The sequence below is a fragment of the Cervus canadensis genome, chromosome 1, assembly GCF_019320065.1.
Source record: "Cervus canadensis isolate Bull #8, Minnesota chromosome 1, ASM1932006v1, whole genome shotgun sequence".
NCBI lineage: Eukaryota > Metazoa > Chordata > Mammalia > Artiodactyla > Cervidae > Cervus > Cervus canadensis.
Window position 1 is genome coordinate 89,818,400 of NC_057386.1, and position 20,251 is coordinate 89,838,650.

Here is a 20,251-nt window from a genome sequence, read left to right on the forward strand (position 1 = left end):
AACTTCTTATAAAAAACAAGATTTCTAAATTTTCTGATACTAAAGAGAGACTTTCTTACTACATGGTTTGGGATATTACTAGTATTCTTTAAAAGGAATCATTTCATTATCAATTATTAACAAACTTTATGACACATCTTTCTGGGAATAGTGCAAGAAAATTTCAAATATAACATTTGAAGAAATTGTCTTCAATAAGAAATGTTTCTTGTTTGTAAAATACTCCTCTGTTTTGTTCTTTCAGGAATATGCATTTCCGTACCTTCAAAGGGTTAGTGAATGAGTCCTTCCTTTCAAGGTAATTTTATCAAGAGCCACAATGTATATGAATATAACTTCATCTGGAAAAAAGAATCTCCTCTGTTATCATCTTAAAACTAGTCTTAAAAACTGAAGGATTCCCATACTAATTTAGTTGCATACAGTTGGCCTTTAAACAATACAGGTTTGAACTGCTGGGCTCCACTTATACACTGATTTTTTTTTCCCCCAATAAATACTGCAGTACTACGTGATCCATCATTATGGTTGAATACAAAGGCATGAAATCCTGTTATGAAGGAACCATGAATATGGAGATCCAACTGTAAGATACTTGGATTTTCCACTACACAGAAAATGGCATCTCTCTCTTATTTAGCTGCCTTGTTTTAGCATCAATTGTAGTATGACCCTAGCAATAGTGAAGTACTTTTAGGATTGGTTTCTTCTGCTCTTCTTGGTAGTCAGTCCATTCCAATTATCCTGTGAGGAATATCCTTGAAATGATATTCTTTGATCAATCACTTAGACACTAGAGAGTGAATTATGATATTTAAGGAACAACTTGTCCTATAAAAGTTTTGTTTGTTTCACATTCTTAGAAGCAAGTCTCTTTAAGTGTTCAATTTCTATGAACCTCCTTGGAAAGACAATAGATTTTTATCATTTCCTTAAAATCAATCTATGTAAACTTGGGTTAAAATATGTAGTGGATTTTCTTTTCTTCCTCCTTTATTCTCTTGATTTTTGAAATCATTGGGAAAAAATAGAAAACTAAAATGTAATCTCTTCTGCAGTTTTTGTGTTGACACTGAAAATTTGGCCAGAAACGATTCTGCTTTAAACATTCAAGAGTGTGTGTCTGTTTTCAATATGAACTGAAACATTAGGGAAAACATTTTAGACTTACACAGCCTTAAATGGTGCTGCCTGCCAGAAACTCCAAGCAGCTGCAGAACCCACTAATGAAAACTGGGACTGCTCTTTACAGAGATGGCTATGAAGTATCTTTACAAATAGAAAAGAGAGGCGAGCATAATTAACAAACTATACAGTGAAATAATTGCATATTTTTGTGACTTTCATTTTTTTCCATCTACACAGATGGAGAGAAAGTGAGTTAATTTTGCATCCTTCAGAGCGATGCGTGGCAGAGATGAGTCACCTCTCACTCATGTCACTCACACTCAAACCTCTTCCAGTTTAGAGCTGGCAAGAGGTTGAAGGAGATTTTAACGTCAGGGTAGCCAAAGCTGAGAAAGCAGTTGTTTTTGTGGGATTACACAGAATTGATCAGAGTGGGGCATTACATTACATTGTAATACATTGCAGTGCTATGCACTTGAGCCTAGAAAAGGCTTTTAGGTGAACATTTATTTGTTCTGCTACCCTTGAATATACAACTCAACTTCTTTAACTAGAAAGACGTATTAACAAAAGACAATAATAAAAATTTATCTTTTAGAGGAATTGTGTATATTCATCAGAGTGGAGGCTGCAGGACAAGGGTCAGATTGAACGTAATAAAAATATAAGGGTGATGATGATCCACATTTCTTCCAATTAGCACATTTCCACAGTGACCTAGTGGTGCATCTGTCTTACTTGATTATTGAAGGCTAACAAACAATAAATCCTTGGGCGTTTTCACCATAAGACTGACAAAGAAAACTTAGGAAATGAGGAAGTAGAGTTTGTGTCTATTTGTAACGTCAACTACGAATTTTTAATTCTAGAAAATAAATTATTTTAAGCCTTCTTAAAATAAATTAATTCATATTTTTATATCTTCTTTCTTGGGAGAAAAATACTTTCTCAAATCAGATAAAAAGGTGTAGTTATGTTTGTTATCTGTGTGTTTATGTTTGGAATAAGCTATAACTATTTGTATCTCTGTTTCGAAAGGATTCTCTGTTAGAACATTTACATGGCTCTGGATCTAAGTGTGTTTCTGGAAAAGGATTGGTTATAAGATATCTTTCTAAAACCAAGAACCCACAAAAGGCATTTCTTTGCTATTAAATGACAATTTAAAAAGTAGATAATCCTTAAGAGCGACAGTTTGGGGCTTTCCTGACATGGAATACTTTGAAAATAGAAATATAGTATTTTGTTAATTTTTTGGCTGCATATTTTAAAATCTCCTTCCAAGGAGAAGTTATTTATATATATATTTTTCTTACCATAGAAACAGTACCTTTAGCAACTTTTTATAGATTCTACTGCTATTCTTTTAAATAAAAATAAAGTTGTAGTTGTAATACTTACCTGAAAACTTTTGTGTCCTTCATTCTCTCTGAATAGGCCATCCAAAGCAACCTCAGCTTCCTAGGAAGGAGGCCTTCATTTCCTTCCTGACCCCTCAGGCCTTCTTATGTGCCCTTCTTTGCACATGAAGTACTACAACTTGTACCAAAGTGGCAAGAGTATTAATATTTACTGGAATTTTTAAAAAATAAATTTAACAGTGGCAAGAACTATTTGTGTTGTGGAGAGAGAGGCAATCAGTTGAATTTTAGACATTTTATTTATAGTCATTTTTAAAATTAAAGTGTCCACTGGTTAGTTGAACATCCAGGACAGCACACCACGTGTAGGACTTAAGATAATGATGTTGAACTGTTGTATCAGGGCTGTGTGAAGAGGTGTAGCTACTGAGGTGGATGGCAGAGGTGTTGGGCCTGAGCCAGTGGCCATAGTGAGAAGCCTAGAGGGCAGAGCCAAGGAAGATAAGAAAGCTACAGGAGGAGCAGGAAGAGAAGGGGACCACAGAGGATGAGATGGTTGGATGGCATCACCAACTCAATAGACATGAGTTTGGGTAAACTCCAGGAGTTGGGGATGGACAGGGAGGCTTGGTGTGCTACGGTTCATGGGGTCACAAAGAGTCAGACAGGACTGAGCAACTGAACTGAACTGGACTGAGATGTTACATTCATGTCTCTATCTTTTAAGTCTCTGTATCACTTAATTTGGATGAAATGTTCTTTGGACCAAGTGATATGTATCAAATGCAAGTGCTACATACTAGAATTTTTAACAGGCATGTGACTATATTATAATTTAAATTTTGGCAAGCACCACCTTAAAGCGAAATACTTTGCAATAATTATTTCAAATGAGCTTTTTACTGATAATAGTTTTTGTAATATTCTATCTAAGGGTTATTTTAATTAATATCCAGTACTAATAACTTGTTTCAAGAATAGAGGTTTGAAATATTGGCAACTAAAAGAAAATAGTTCAAAATTGTGAACGTTTATTAGACTTTATTGAGTGTGCTGTATTAATTATAAGAAATACATTCCTAGGTAACTAAATTGTTTTTGTTATTACTGCTGTTAAATATCCAAAGACTAATTCTATAAAACGATCCAAAGACTATTCAATTTATACAGCAAATTTATACTCGAAAATATTGCATTTTAATCAGAAATATTAATGATTTCATGACTTTACAATAGAGAAATAATTGATCAAAGTCATAGTTGAATATATAAGGTACTATGGTTACCCAGGGAAAGGACAGCGGGAAGGGATGGTTAGAGAGTTTGCGATAGACAGGTACACACTACTATATTTAAAATGGAAAACCAACAAGCACCTAATATATAGCACATGAAACTCTGCTCAATGTTATGTGACAAGTCTGGATGGGAGGGGAGTTTAGGGGAGAATGGATACATGTGTATGTATAGCTGAGTCCCTTCACAGTTCACCTAAAACTATCACATTTTTAATTGACTATACCCCACTACAAAATAAAACGTTAAAAAAAAATAGCTCAGGTAATTTAATAAATGAGCATAACAAGATAATTATATTAGAATGATAAAATATTATATAAGTTAAAATTTTCTAATATAAGTATAAAAAATGCAAATGATACTAGAATATGGAATGCTGTGTTATTTTCTAAAATCATGGTTTTGTTTCCTTTTTCATTCCTTTCACATCCATTCCTAAAATTCCTTATAGAATTTCTAGCTCTGTCTAAGCACAGATATTCTAGGAGAGAGAGGAAGGATCAGATACTTCCTTCAGACTGAGTAAAGAGGCATGGTGGTGTCACCAAAGTCCTGTTGTTTGATGGAAAACAAGATAGTTTCCTGGCATCATTTCCAGGAGGTAGACTGTACTATATCAGTGTAATGTAAACTGTTGATAAGTATAATCTTGTCAATATGTTGTGGGTTTTTTTTTTTCTGAATCCAATACGGATTTCTTATTTTCATGTCATAATCCTATGCTCAATTATTTTTGTTTTTCTTGCAGATCACCTCTCTTCTCTAAGCCTTATATTCAATTATAATGCTATCTCTAGTTCAACCAGATGCTTCCCAGGTGGCGTTAGTGGTAGAGTGTGAAAGTCGCTCAGTCGTGTCCAACTGTTTGGGAGCCCATGGACTGTAGAGTCCATGGAATTCTCAAGGCCAGAATACTGGAGTGTGTAGCCTTTCCCTTCTCCAGGGGATCTTCCCAATCCAGGGATTGAACCCAGGTCTCCCACATTGCAGGCAAATTCTTTACTAGCTGAGCCACAAGGGAAACAAGGCACTATATAAAGACTAAGGAGTGGGTGATTCCCCAATTGTCGGAATGATCCTCCCACTCATTATCATATATAATTACCCTTCAATGGTAAAAGAACCCACCTACAAATGCAGGAGATTTAATGAGACAAGGGTCCCATCTCTGGGTCAGGAAGATCCCTGGTAGACGGCATGGCAATCCGCTTCAGTATTCTTACCCAGACAGTCACATGGACAGAGGAGCCTAGCATGCTACAGTTCATGGGGTTGCAAAGAGTTGGACAGGATTGAAGTGACTTAGCAGGCATGCACTAGTTCAACCAGCATTAATTAATCAATAACTCTAATATCTCAAGTCACCTTTTATCATTCTACTTTCTTTTTAGACTTCAACATCAACTTTAGTCAAAATAAATAAATTTTGGAAAAAGAAGATTATATTTAATATCTCAAGATTCAGTTCAGTTCAGTCCCTAGTTGTGTCTGACTCTTTGTGACCCCATGAACTGCAGCACACCAGGTTTCCCTGTCCATCACCAACTCCCAGAGCTTGCTCAAACTCATGTCCATCAAGTCAATGATGTCTTCCAACCATCCCATCCTCTGTCATCCCCTTCTCCTCTTGCCTTCTGTCTTTCCCAACTTCAGGGTCTTTTCCAATGAGTCAATTCTTCGCATCAGATGGCCAAAGCATTGGAGTTTCAGCTCAGCCTAAGTCCTTCCAATGAATATTCAGGACTGATTTCCTTCAGGATTGACTGTTTGACCTCAAGATTAGCAAATAAAATAAAGAATATTTTGAATAAATACATTTGAAGGAAATTCAGAAATAGCATTGTGCCCTTGTAAATTATGTGCTTTGTAAATGATGTTTTCAAAAATTTTTCTCTTGTTTTCCTGTTTAATTTGAAGAAATGACTCTAATGTTAAGAATTTCAAGCTAAGTTAAGGAAAAAGTCAATTATATAATCGGATAAAAGAGAAGGAATTTTCTGGGAATGGCTGGTTTTAATTGCCTCAAAATGCAATGTAAATATCAGTGATATTTTTAGATTGAAGTTTATTAAAGGACCAAGAAACTCAGATTTCTACTCCAAATGATAATTATACCTTTCTCTTTTTCAAGTCTCAGAAAGATGGACTATGTGTTGCTAAATTTAAACTTCAAGGGATTCTGAATTTTATTTGTAATCTCCATCGACCAAAAGGGCTTCCCTGGTGGTTCAGATGGTAAAGAATCTGCCTGCAACGCAAGAGACCTGGGTTTGATCCCTGGTCAGGAAGATCTGCTGGAGAAGGGAATGGCAACCCACTCCACTATTCTTGCCTGGAGAATTCCATGGGCAAAGTACCCTAGTGAGATACAGTCCATGGGGTTGCAAAGAGTTGAACACAACTAAGCGACTAACTCACACACACAATGATCAAAATTGTTCTGTTAATAGTTTCAGATTTTTCTCATCAGTTTCTTTCTTTTTTATTCTTAATTGCATCAACTCTTCAGGTTCTGACATACTTAACTTCTCAATATCCTATTCAATAATCTAATGCTATTAATATCTTTATTGTATTTTTCTCTTTTTTCCAATAAAAATTCCTGACTGTTTTCTTCCTGTCACATTATCCTGATCTCAAACATGAGCATATATTTTTTATTTCCCCACTCCAGTTTAACTACTTTTTTATTGAAGCCATTATATTGTTCTTCTTTTGTTGACAACCAAAGTCTCTCTTTTAATGCTTTACAATCACTTTCTTATGTTTTAGGCTCTTCATCATGCTCTTCCTAGTAGACCTTTTGCCTGATATCTGTCTTATAATTCCATGGACATTAGGTACAGAGTTGATTTGTCCTGATTTTTAAAACTCATCTTATTCTCCCAGTCATTAACTGTGCTTCAATTTGCTATACTTTTCTTTGGATGATTCAATGGATGCAATGCCATGTCAAATATGGTTCTTGTTCTGTTTATTACAGTTTAGTGATGAAAGTGAAAAACCATGTAAGAAAATATAAATACTAAGATAAGGCAGCAAATAAAGTCTCAGTGAATGGATTGCTTTGTGGATTAAAGTGCTTTTCTCCTTCAAAAATATTTTATTGGTATATAGTTGATTTATGATGTGTTAGTTTCAGGTGTACAACAAAGTGAATCAGTTATACATAGACATACATACAATCCTTTTTAGATTCTTCTCCCATATAGGCCATTACGGAGTATTGAGTAGAGTTCCCTGTGCTATACAGTAGGTCCTTATTAGGTTATCTGTTTTTTATACATAGCAGTGTGTATATGTCAGTTTCAATTTCCCAATTTATCGCTTCCTCCCACTTTCTTCTGGGTAACCGTAAGTTTGTTTTCTACATCTGTGACTCTCTGTTTTGTAAATAAGTTCATTTGCATTATTTTTTTAGATTCCATATATAAGCAATATTATGTATTTGTCTCTCCAATTTTTTTTTTTTGTATTAAGGAAACTTTGAGAGGCAGTTTGGGGGCCTTTTGCAGTTTAGTAAAATATGTTCACTCTCTACATTTTTCCTATTATTAAATCTTTCCATGGAGCCCTGTAAAAAGGACCCAACTGAAATATCCAGGTAAATTCTGCTTATAGGACAGCGATCACCCTGAGACTATGAAAGGATTAGCATAATTCCTGTGACTATGGACCTTTGCCACCAAATATTGTTTGTGATCAAGGTATTTGTGTGTTTGAGCACTGTCCATTATGAACCCAAAGTGTTATTTCAGTGTTTTGAATGACAGAGTACCAGCTTTCTTGGTGGTATTCTACAAATAATTTCTTAAGATGCTCTAGAGAAGGGCACACCCACAATTAACTTGAGTTATAAATCTATTGCAGTAGCCTATTTTTTAATTATATAAAAGGAAAGAAGACTTTTAATTCTCCCTTAGAAATATTCCCAACAAGTGTTCTCCTCCACCATCATTTTTCTCCTGTGAAGCAACCCTTTTTAACAAAATAAAAAAATCATAGGATTTCAGAGTTGGGACTCACCAGAAAGGTAATTTTATTGGAAAATGTTCTGATGCAAAATCAAAATGAGGAAGTGACATAGAATATTTGAATATATGACTTAAAAATGTCAGAGAAGAGATTGTTTTATGAGCTGAACTTGGATAGTCGCAGGCTGAGATGCAGATCAGGAGAAGGTTGATCAGGCAGAGTCCTGGCAATGAGCAGAGGGACGTTTGAACCAAAGTGCACATGAGTTGGATAGTAAATCTGAGGAAACACTTCCAAACAGTGTTCCAAGTGCTAGACTTAGAGGATGATCATCGGGGCCAAAACGTGAGTGTGTGTGTGCAGGGAGGGTGGCCAAATACTCCTGGATTAAAAAAATCGGAGTGTTGTGTTCTATCAGAACTTCTCAGAGACTTTAATATGCTTGCATGGAAATGTGAAGAAATAAGTATATTGTGTACTGACAACACTTCTTTTTTTCTTTCTCTAAAGCAAATTTTAAAATCCATCACAGGGAAAAACAAAACTCAAGAGATGTTTCATTCATGACACAGGACAACACTTTTTTAGAAACATTTTCACCACTGCCTCTCATGAAGCCCAGCAGGCTGGTTGGCCCCATTTCCTGTCTTCTCTCCCAGAATCTATAATTCTCCACCTCAAATCCACTGGTTGCTGCTGGCTCTGGTTTTTTCCTACCCTTCTCTCTCACCCTTTCCAAACTTTACCAGCAGTAAGCCTTGATTTTTAGTTCTTAAATCAGTCGAATAGCTTCGGGATGTGCTCAATGCTCCAATCCCATTGTTTCAACCATCACAAGATTCAGACTTTCTTTTAAAGAAAAACAACTAAAGGCTGACTTCTTCTTAGCTAGTTAGAGAAAGAGGAAAAATTTTATTTATTTATTAATTTAAATATATATATATATATATTGTATAATGCATGCATGCTAGGTCAGTTCAGTCATTTCTGACTCTTTGTGACCTCATGGACTGTAGCCGCCAAGCTCCTCTGTCCATGGGATTCTCCAGGCAAGGATACTGGAGTGGGTTGCCATGTCCTCCTTCAGGAGATCTTCCTGACCCAGAGATTGAACCTGCATCTCTTTTGTCTCGTGCATTGGTAGGCAGGTTCTTTACCACTAACGCCACCTGGTAAGCCTACCCTATGCATACACAAACCAAAAGGTAGCTGTTACGTGTTTATTAATATTCGACAAAGAAGACTTAAAACAAGGGGTTCAGTTCAGTTCAGTTCAATTAAGTTGCTCAGTCATGTCCAACTCCTTGTGACCCCATGGACTGCAGCACGAAGGCTTCTCTGTCCTTCACCAACTCCCAGAATTTACTCAAACTCATGTCCATTGAGTCGGTGATGCATCCAACCATTCATCCTCTGCCGTCCCCTTTTCCTCCCACCTTCAATCCTTCCGAGCATCAGGGTCTTTTCTAGTGAGTCAGTTCTTCACATTAGGTGGCCAAAGTACTGAAGTTTCAGCTTCAGCATCAATCCTTCCAATGAATATGCAGGACTATTTGTTTTAGGATGGACTGGTGGGATCTCCTTGCTGTCCAAGGGATCTCAATAGTCTTCTCCAATATCAAAGTTCAAAAGCATCAGTTCTTCGGCACTCAGTTTTCTTCATGCTCCAACTCTCACATCCATACATGACTATTGGAAAAACCATAGCTTTGACTAGACAGACCTTTGTTGGCAAAGTAATGTCTCTGCCTTTTAATATGCCGTCTAGGTTGGTCATAACTTTTCTTCCAAGGAGCAAGTGTGTTTTAATTTCATGGCTGCAGTCACCATCTGCAGGGATTTTGAAGTCCCCCAAAATAAAGTCTCTCACTGTTTCCATTGTTTCCCCATCTATTTGCCAAGAAGTGATGGGACCAGATGCCATATCTTAGTTTTCTGAATACTGAGTTTTAAGCCAAAATTTTCACTCTCCTTTTTCACTTTCATCAAGAGGCTCTTCAGTTCTTCACTTTCTGCCATAAGTGTGGTGTCATCTGCATATCTGAGGTTATTGATATTTCTCCCAGAAATCTTGATTCCAGCTTGTGCTTCATCCAGTGCAGCATTTCTCACAATGTACTCTGCATATAAGTTAAATAAGCAAGGTGACAATATACAGCTTTGATGTACTCCTTTCCTGATTTGGAACCAGTCTGTTGTTCCATGTCCAGTTCTAACTGTTGCTTCTTGACCTGCATACAGATTTCTCAGGAGGCAGGTCAGGTGGTCTGGTATTCACATCTCTTTAAGAATTTTCCACAGTTTTTTGTGATCCACACAGTCAAAGGCTTTTGCATTGTCAGTAAAGCAGAAGTTGATGTTTTTCTGGAACTCTCTTGTTTTTTTGATGATCCAGTGGATGTTGGCAGTTTTATCTCTGGTTCCTCTGCCTTTTCGAAATCCAGCTTGAACATCTGGAAATTCATGGTTCACATACTGTTGAAGAATTTCTCCAAGCCTGGCTTGGAGAATTTTGGGGTACCACTGGAGAAAAAGACATTTTCAAAATGATAAAAGAACTAATTCTACAGAAAGATACAGGAATCCAAAATCAGCATATTTTGTATGCAATAATAGGGCTTTGAAATGCAAATAGTACATATGAGAGATTTAGAGAAGGAAATTCAAAAATCTTATGTGAAGATTTCAAAACTTGCAGAAGATTTGAACAACTGTTAACTAATATAACCTCACTGACCTACAAAGAATACTTTAGTCAACAACTGAAATAAATAATACCCACTCTTCAATTATTTCCTTTATTTCTTTTTTTTTCCATTTAATTTTATTAGTTGGAGGCTAATTACTTTACATTATTGTAGTGGTTTTTGTCATACATTTTGACGTGAATCAGCCATGGATTTACATGTATTCCCCATCCCGCTCCCCGCTCCCACCTCCCTCTCCATCCGATTCCTCTGGGTCTTCCCAGTGCACCAGGCCCGAGCACTTGTCTCATGCATCCAGCCTGGGCTGGTGATCTGTTTCATCATAGATAATATACATGTTTCGATGCTGTTCTCTCAAAACATCCCACTCTTGTCTTCTCCCACAGAGTCCAAAATTCTGTTCTGTACATCTGTGTCTCTTTTTCTATTTTGCATATAGGGTTATAGTTACCATCTTTCTAAATTCCATATATATGCATTAGTATACTGTATTGGTCTTTATCTTTCTGGCTTACTTCATTCTGTATAAGGGGCTCCAGTTTCATCCATCTCATTAGAACTGATTCAAATGAATTCTTTTTAATGGCTGAGTAATATTCCATGGTGTATATGTACCACAGCTTCCTTATCCATTCGTCTGCTGATGGGCATCTAGGTTGCTTCCATGTCCTGGCTATTATAAACAGTGCTGCGATGAACATTGGGGTGCACGTGTCTCTTTCAGATCTGGTTTCCTCAGTGTGTATGCCCAGGAGTGGGATTGCTGGGTCATATGGCAGTTCTATTTCCAGTTTTTTAAGAAATCTCCACACTGTTCTCCATAGCGGCTGTACTAGTTTGCATTCCCACCAACAGTGTAAGAGGGCTCCCTTTTCTCCACACCTTCTCCAGCATTTATTGCTTGTAGACTTTTGGATAGCAGCCATCCTGACTGGCATGTAATGGTACCTCATTGAGGTTTTGATTTGCATTTCTCTGATAATGAGTGATGTTGAGCATCTTTTCATGTGTTTGTTAGCCATCTGTATGTCTTTGGAGAAATGTCTGTTTAGTTCTTTGGTCCATTTTTTGATTGGGTCATTTATTTTTCTGGAATTGAGCAGCAGGAGTTGCTTGTATATTTTTGAGATTAATCCTTTGTCTGTTGCTTCATATGCTATTATTTTCTCCCAATCTGAGGGCTGTCTTTTCACCTTGCTTATAGTTTCCTTTGTAGTGCAAAAGCTTTTAAGTTTAATTAGGTCCTATTTGTTTATTTTTGCTTTTATTTCCATTACTTGGGAGGTGGGTCATAGAGGATCCTGCTGTGATTTATATTTCCTTTATTTCTTCAATGGCAGTTGGCCTATGTAGCCCATCTTCTCCTTTCCCCCCACAGTTCTTTGGTAGAGAGAGAAAATTATCCAGGTTTTCATTTCTTTAGATTATTTTGCATTATTATTCAAAGTAATGTTCTTAATAATTATTTTTTTTAATTTCCTCTATCTTGATGATATTTTACCCTTTTTATTTCTGATTTTCTGCTCTATGCTTTCTCCCCAAGACCCAACCTAATTCCCCTACTGCCACTACTTTTTAATTGAGTTAACTAGCTGGGTTTCAATAGTATTCTTTTTGAAAATTTTTTTCTGAAGGATTATGACTAAGATGTATATATTTATTGTTCTTTTACCACAAATTAATTTGGCTTGTATGAAAATATTGCTGAATTTGTGCACAAATGTTAATATATTCTGTATCTTCATTTTGAATTTTTATCTAAGGCATGATAAAGTGTCCTTTTGTGTTCTCCTTGTAATGTTTCATGGTCTAAATTCTTGCTGTCAGATGTCTACTTGCTTTCTTTTTATCTGTGTTTGCCTGGTATAATATGCTTGTTCTTTTATTTTTTACCCATTCAGAATATTTATTTCAGATCTGTCTTATGAATGTAGCACAGAGTATTGAATTTTGCTTTGTTAGGTAATTTGAAATTATTTTTTTCTATCAATAGGTAATTTAAGCTGTTACACAACAGTCAATATGAATAGTAACTTTGGTCTCTGTTCTTTCATATTCTTGTACATTATACACACTTTCATTGATTTTTGTTACATAGCTAGTTTTATATGTTCTCTTTCTGTGTGTATGTATCAGTATACCTTTTGGCATTTATGAAGATTTGCATTTTTTCATGGTTACTGTATTGGTTGTATTTCCACTATTAAGCTGGATGAAAAAAATCATCTTGAAATCAATGTTTAAAACAATAAGCATCAACCTTTTTCATGAGTATATGGATTAGTGATTTCAGATGCATTGTTCCTTGGGTTTAAGCTAGATTTACTTCTGGAGCTATGCTGGCTATTGGCTGGGGCAATTTAGCTCTGTATTTTACATTCCTCTTACATTTCTCCAGCAGACAAGACCAGATTTCTCATGGCAAAGGCAGAATGGCAAGAGCCTAAGAAGCAACAGGCAAATACTTTTCCAAACCTCTGGTTGAATTATATTTGTTAACTTCACACAGGTCAAAGGAAATACTATGACAAATCCCAGAATCATAGTGGACGACAAGAGGAATGGAGAATGAGAGGTTGTTTTTGCAATATAACAGAATTACAATTATTCTTATGCCTTTATATGATATCCTTAGGCATCCCCTTTTTGGAGGGATATTGGCTTTATTTTTTCATTTTTTGATTTATGATAAACAGTGAAATTAGCTTGTAACTTCTTTTTCCTCCCCTCCCCTTTCTTCTCCTAGGATCTAATTAGAAATAATATCATTTTGTTTTCCTTTAATTCTTATAATGCAATCAGTGAGATCTGGAATTAGGCTAACTGAATTATACTCATTTGGAAAGAAACATCAGGAATAGGAAAAACATATTGCTTCCAATAATGGTAGAAAATATAAAGATAACCAATCAGCCTTGTTACTTGTCTTTTTTCCAAGAATGTTCAAAAGCTTGAATTAAATTGTGGATTTAAGGAGGGTTGGAGTTTTGCAGAGGGAGAGAGGGGCAAGAGAGCAGAGGATAGATGCTATAGCACAGTTGGGAAAGGAGAATAAAAACACGAGGGTCATGGTGAATGGGGAGAGATGGTGGGGAAATAATTGGGAAGTCTTTACCAAGTCAACCAATTACTGGAAGAAGTAAATTTGAAGATTAAGAGGTAGTCAATGGAAAGCAGACATTGGAAACTGAGGTTTTGGAGGAGATGTAGATTAGAGTATGATGATGGGGATGGATGGATAGATAAGGAAGGAGGACAACCTCCTATGAGTGAGGTGAAAAAAGTATTTGGACACAAGACTTATCTCCCTTTATACTGCAATAAAGCATGGGCCATCTAAGGTCAAAGGAAACACACTGATACAAAAATATTTCATTAATGTTTATGCCTAGTTTTGTTCTATATACTAAGGATATGGAAGTGGTGAACAGTGTTGACGAGATACTGCTCTCTTGGGAGTGACATTCTAGTAGAAGATTAGCCTAGAAGGGAGTTTGACTTAAGCTCTTTCTGAAAAGTGAATCAGTCAAGCTTGTGGAAACTGATACGTATCCGATTCAATACTGAACTCTCTGGCAAGGTCCTAGATAAACTGAAAAGAGATCCGTATTATATAGGTTATACATATGCAGTTGGCAAAAATAATATAATTGTTAGTTCACTGAAAAATTAGTTACATATGGGAGATCATATCATACCCACATAGAAGTAGGTTGTATGTGTCTACTGGATCTTCTTAACATGTGGAACAAATAAATTTATATTAATATAAATAACCTTTTTTATATCACTGGATCCAATTGATCTTGATAGAGTACTTATGGTATCTTCATCTATAGGAGCTCCATATAAAGACTCCCCACTTAGCCACAGTCTCCCCAGAGCACTCATTATGTTTTCCCTCTCTCATACCAATTTCACAACTATGCCCCCAAAACAAACTTCCACAATGATATTGCTAACAGTGTCTCTTAAGAGAACATCAGCATCTGTGTCAGTTTATTGTCTCCAGATGCCCAGAACTATTATTGGCAATTCGTCAAAGTTCTAGAGGAGATATGATCCATATAGATGTTGGGGGTTGGGCAGTAGAAAAGAGAGATTTCTGTGGAATTTCATGCCACAGCTTCCCTGGGCTGTTAAGCAGTCCTCTTGTGTACACAGTTCCCAAATTCTCTCAGACCAACTTCTTTAACCAGCTATTGGCTTTTGTTGAATCTAATGAATTTTATCACAGTAATTAGGAGTTTGGACCCTGGAGTTACATAGAACTCATTCCCTTCTCAATCTCTAATACTGCAGACTTTAAGAGGCATCTATTTATAATGAATAGATTTAAAAAATGCTTACAAATGGATGATTAAATTCCAGACTGTACATATATGTAGATTATCCAGGGAAAGTCATATTATAAGACATATTCTAAACTTTTAGTATAAATATGTAGAAACTGTCCATTAAAATATTTTACTACATCAGCATATTGCTAGTAAGTAAATTTTTATATGGGAAAATGAAATGTGGATAAGGAAAATAGTTTCTTTATCTCTACCTTCAATCATGAATTCTGGTCATAGAAGTGGGAATCATTAAATGTAATGGACTAGGAATGAAGTGTTGCAAAAACCAATAGAGGCAAAGACAAAAATAGATATTGTATCCTTGAAGCCAAGACTACGCTTATCTAGACAAGATCTGTACCTCAAAATTCAAAACATGTTGGCCAATGAGCATCCTCTGGGAGCCATTCTTTCCTGGACTCCTTGCGGTTTAAGTACCAAAAAATAAAAATGTACACATAATAGATGAAGTATCACTTATTTTTGCTTATTTATTAATTTCTTCTTTTAAGCTGTGATTGTGCTGATTCAGATCATAGTGTGTGAAATTTAGCAATAGGATACAGGGCAACAGCTTTACAAAGTTTGTAACAGAATCAAATTATCAGGACTCTCAGAGATCATTGTGATAGTAATCCATTCTATGTAACTGATATGGCCTGGTTAAAGTGGAATTTAGCATTTGTTTCTGGGTATGTGAAGAAGTTTTGGTTCATATAAAAAGTGCCATTTTTTTCAGTTGCTTGATTTGGTTCAAAGATCCTTTCAAAGCGATAAAGGAAAGAAAAAGAACATTTTCAACTTGACACTTTTCTGTTCAAAAAACCAAAACATCTCATTTGTGCCAAACAGTAAGGTCAGCAGAATTATTCCTTACAGTTTCCTGAGAGAACAAAAATAATGAATAATCTGGTCTTTTAACTGTGACCTCTTTGGATTTCAACAGGTTTTTCTTTTTTTCCTTTTAAAATGAAGAGTGAAAATTCTAAATCTGTTGTGAAATCGTCAATACGTGAGCTCCTGGTCACTCACTCAGTGACTTGATGCATGCTTTTCTCAGTACAATCTGGTGTTGGAATGAAATAGCAACAACACTTTGACATGGAAACCAATTGAAATCAAACAAAAAGAGCCTGTAAGAATTATAGTCTGTGTAAAACTTCTGTCCAGAAAACCTTCCTTGGAAACTGAATTCCATGATTATATGTATCTGAATGAAAACATTCCAAAGACATTTTTACTACTTGTTTTTATTACTGTTTACTTGTTTTTGTTTGCTGTTTTGTGTAACTTCAATATCCAAAAGCCGTAACGCAGCTTTAATTTCCCTTCCAGTATTGAAAATTTGATATTTATTTTTAGCTTTTATTGCAAAAAATCATGTTACCTGAGAGGGAGCAATTAGGTTAAGTAAGAATGTCTGTCACACAACCCTTTGGGAGGAGAACTTAATTGTGTTTTCCAAGTAAGAAAGAATGGGATACATTTTCCTCTTCCCCCTGTGAAGAGGGCCAGCAGGGCTTAGCTCCAGGAGGCCTGAGGATATTCTTCCTGTGGGAGGGTTGAAGCTTTTGTTTTCCAAGACTTAGGCTCTGGACAAAGAACTAGGTTTGGGGAGAGGAGGCTGGGCTGGAGCTTCATGAGAAGCAGCTGCTAGGCCTCTTTCAGAAAGTATCTCCAGAGGCAGAGCAGAGGCAGGTATTTGTGAGGGGTAGCATGGAAAAGGTACCTCCTGCCTGCGGTGCCCTGGATGAGAAGGAATGGCTGGATGGCTGGGATACAGCTGGAGACATGAGAGGTTCAGAGCCTCCATCCTCCCTGCTGTCCCATGAAAACCCTAGGACACTTATCTGCCAAGAAAACAGAAGGGACCTCCTCTCAAGACCTGACAGAGAAGTCCTTCCTCACCAACGCTGGCAGGTCAGCTTTCGTTTGATTGAACTACTCAAATCCAGGGCCTCAAACTCAGAAAATGTAAACGGGTTATTCTTTAGCCAGGCCTGCCATGTTTTCAGAACTGCTTAAATTTTCAGCTCTCTTATCTGTACTTTCCATCTGAAAAGTAAAAGTTTCAGCCCAGTATAATAGTCCAAGTTTCCTTTCCTGGCTAAAAGGTCTGAGGACAATTTCCTGTTTTATTTGCATCAATAATTAAGAAATTCTTTTTTGGTTACTTTATTCCTTTTTGTTCTGCTCCAATTTCTCGTATTACTTAGCTTTTATTTTTGGAAATGACTGTCATTAATCAAGCATTTCTGAAGCTGTCTTCTTTCTTCATGTGTACTTTGGGTAATATTCTAATTTGTTCCTCTGAACCCCTTCTTCTTGTTTTCTGCGAAATACCTTCTAAAATATGTTGACATTAGTGATTATAGTTCCTGTTTGTGATTTACGGTAGGAAAAATTTAGCTTAAGTATTTAAGTGTCCAAAGCATCTACATTAAAAACACAAAAGAGGAAAATAGCTGATCACATGTTTGTGTATCAGGAGACTTTCTCAGAGTTAGGAATCCTCTCCTGGCCATCACTACATAACATTCTGTGTCATAAACAACTCATTAAGTAATTGAATGAATGAATGAGTGTCCTGAGGCAAGCTCCCCATTTTCAATTAAAAAAAAAAAAAAAAAAAACCACCTTCCTTTGAGAAGATTCACTGAAAAACAAAGAATTTAGCTTCCGTTTAACCTAATAATGTGTCTGCTCATACTAATTAACTGAAGTATTAAATTTTGGAAAACAACAAGTAGAAGAAAATAACCTTTCTAAACATTAGAGAAACAGGGACACTTATTTTACAGTAGCTTTAAATATTCTTTCTTTTAAATTCACATCTAGGAAACTACTATATCCCTCTATCTTCAAAGTCTATGTTAAAATAATTCAGTTGTTGGAAAACATACCCCGTGAACCAGTGATGCCCTCAATACATTTGTGCCGTTCCTGGGCCTTCCTAATTAACAGATACTTAAGCCAGAGGTTTTGCATCTTATCCTACTGTAGGTTATAGTCCATGAATTATAAGTTCATGGATCATTTATGGAAAGATCTTCAATATATGTGAACCATTTGGACACATGTTAACAATCATATTTTTTTTAATGGTTTAAACACATCCGTTAACTATTTGACTATTTATTAATTAATAGTTAACAGCCTTTATAGGGTGAAATATTGAAACAAAGGAATGTTACTGATAAGCCAAAGAGTAACTATACTTCAGATTAAAGAAGTGTAAATAACTACTTCTAAAGGCTAAGAAAATTCATCATGTTAGGAAGGTGGTATCTGCTTGTTTTCAAATTATTATGGAAATATATTTCAGGATAGTCCTTAACTATTAATATTTCAAATATGTATTTATATTTTAAAGTATTTATTCATCAATTGATAATATTACTGAAGCTCTATCTCACCATCAGTTCAGTTCAGTCGCTCCGTTGTGTCCGACTCTTTGCGATTCCATGAATCGCAGCACGCCAGACCTCCCTGTCCATAACCAACTCCCGGAGTTTACTCAATCTCATGTCCATAATTTCTTATGGAAAAAATTACATAATTTCAATGGAAGAAATTGACTGTACTTTTATACTGAATGCTCAAGAATGGATAGCTGTTTCTTAGTTGTATTTTTTGCAGTCACAGGCAAAATTTTAAATCTCTCATAGCCATTTTTGTTGTCATTTGCCCTTCTGGTTGCTACATAGCATTGTCTGTATATCTGACAGTTCAGTTCAGTTCAGTTCAGTTGCTCAGTCATGTCTGACTCTTTGTGACCCCATGAACTGCAGCACGCCAGGCCTCCCTGTCCATCACAAACTCCCGAAGTTTACTCAAACTCATGTCCATCTAGTCGGTGATGCCATCCAGCCATCTCATCCTCTGTCGTCCCCTTCTCCTCCTGCCCCCAATCACTCCCAGCATCAGGGTCTTTTCCAATGAGTCAACTCTTCACATGAGGTGGCGAAAGTACTGGAGTTTCAGCCTCAGCATCAGTCCTTCCAATGAACACCCAGGACTGATCTCCTTTAGGATGGACTGGTTGGATCTCCTTGCAGTCCAACGGACTCTCAAGAGTCTTCTCCAGCACCACAGTTCAAAAGCATCAATTTTTTGGCGCTCAGCTTTCTTCACAGTCTCACCATACACAGGTGCAAATCAAATACTGAGACAGAGTGTTGGGTGAAGTAGAAAAAAGATACCTTTATTGCTTTGCCAGGCAAAGGGAGCCACACTAGGCTTCTGCTTCAAAAAACTGTCTAAACCCCAGAGAACTTGCTGAGGGTGTCAACTGCAAATTGGTGCTTACCAAGAGAATTAGCTATCTGCCTCTGGAGACTGAATCCTGTGTTCCTGCGGTTTTTGACCTTCAATACGACCTGAAGGGAATTAAGGGTGGAGAGTGAGGCACTCTGTGCGCCAGAGTAACTGGTGGGACAGGTCCTAAGATGGATGGATATTTTCAGGAACTGATTTCATGATCCCAGTCCTTCTTTAGTCTTGGCTCAGTAGTGTCTGGCTCTTTGTGATCCCATGGATTGCTGCATTGCAGACATCCCTGTCCTTCACCATCTACCAGAGCTTGCTCAAACTCATGTCCATTGAGTCAGTGAAGCCATCCAACCATCTCATCCTCTGTTGTCCCCTTCTCATCCATCTTCAATCTTTCCTAGATTCAGGGTCTTTGCTAATGAGTCGGCTCTTTGCATCAGGTGGCCAAAGTATTGGAGCTTCAGCATCAGCATCAGTCCTTCCAATGAATATTCAGGACTGATTTCTTTTAGGATTGACTGGTTTGATCTTGCAGTCCAAGGGACTCTCAATAGTCTTCCCCAGCACCACAGTTCAAAAGCATCAATTCTTTGGCGATCAACCTTCTTTATGGTCCAACTCTCACATCGATACACGACTACTGGAAAAAACAAAACTTTGTCTATATGAACCTTTGTCACTAAGGTAATGTCCCTGTTTTTTAATATGCTGTCTAGGTTGGTCATAACTTTTCTTCCAAGGAGCTAGCATCTTTTAATTTCATGGCTGCAGTCACCATTTGCAGTGATTTTGGAACCCAAGAAAATAAAGTCTGTTATGGTTTTCATTGTTTACCCATTTATTTGCCATGAAGTGATGGGACCAGATGCCATGATCTTAGTTTTGGAATGTTGAGTTTTAAGCCAGCTTCTTCACTCTCCTTTTTCACCTTCATCAAGAGGCTCTGTAGTTCTTCTTCACTTTCTGCCATAAGGGTGGTGTCATCTGCATATCTGAGGTTATTGATATTTCTCCCGGCAATCTTGATTCCAGCTTGTGCTTCTTCCAGCCCAGCGTTTCTCATGATGTACTCTGCATATAAGTTAAATAAGCAGGGTGACAATATACAGCCTTGACATACTCCTTTCAATTTGAAACCAGTCTGTTCCATGTCCAGTTCTAACTGTTG

At 36.7% G+C, this 20,251-nt stretch overlaps 1 long non-coding RNA gene across 2 annotated transcripts in view; it reads left to right on the forward strand.

Moving 5' to 3' along the window:
• The first annotated feature begins 244 nt into the window (after window positions 1-244).
• Window positions 245-20,251, forward strand: part of LOC122452997 — a 139,692-nt gene continuing 119,685 nt past the window's right edge. Inside the window, exon 1 of one of the 2 annotated variants that reach the window (XR_006272900.1) lies at window positions 245-298. This is a non-coding gene — a long non-coding RNA (uncharacterized LOC122452997). Of the gene's footprint in view, window positions 299-16,460; window positions 16,732-20,251 lie in introns of those variants that run through there. The other variant, XR_006272899.1, reaches the window with a different exon arrangement.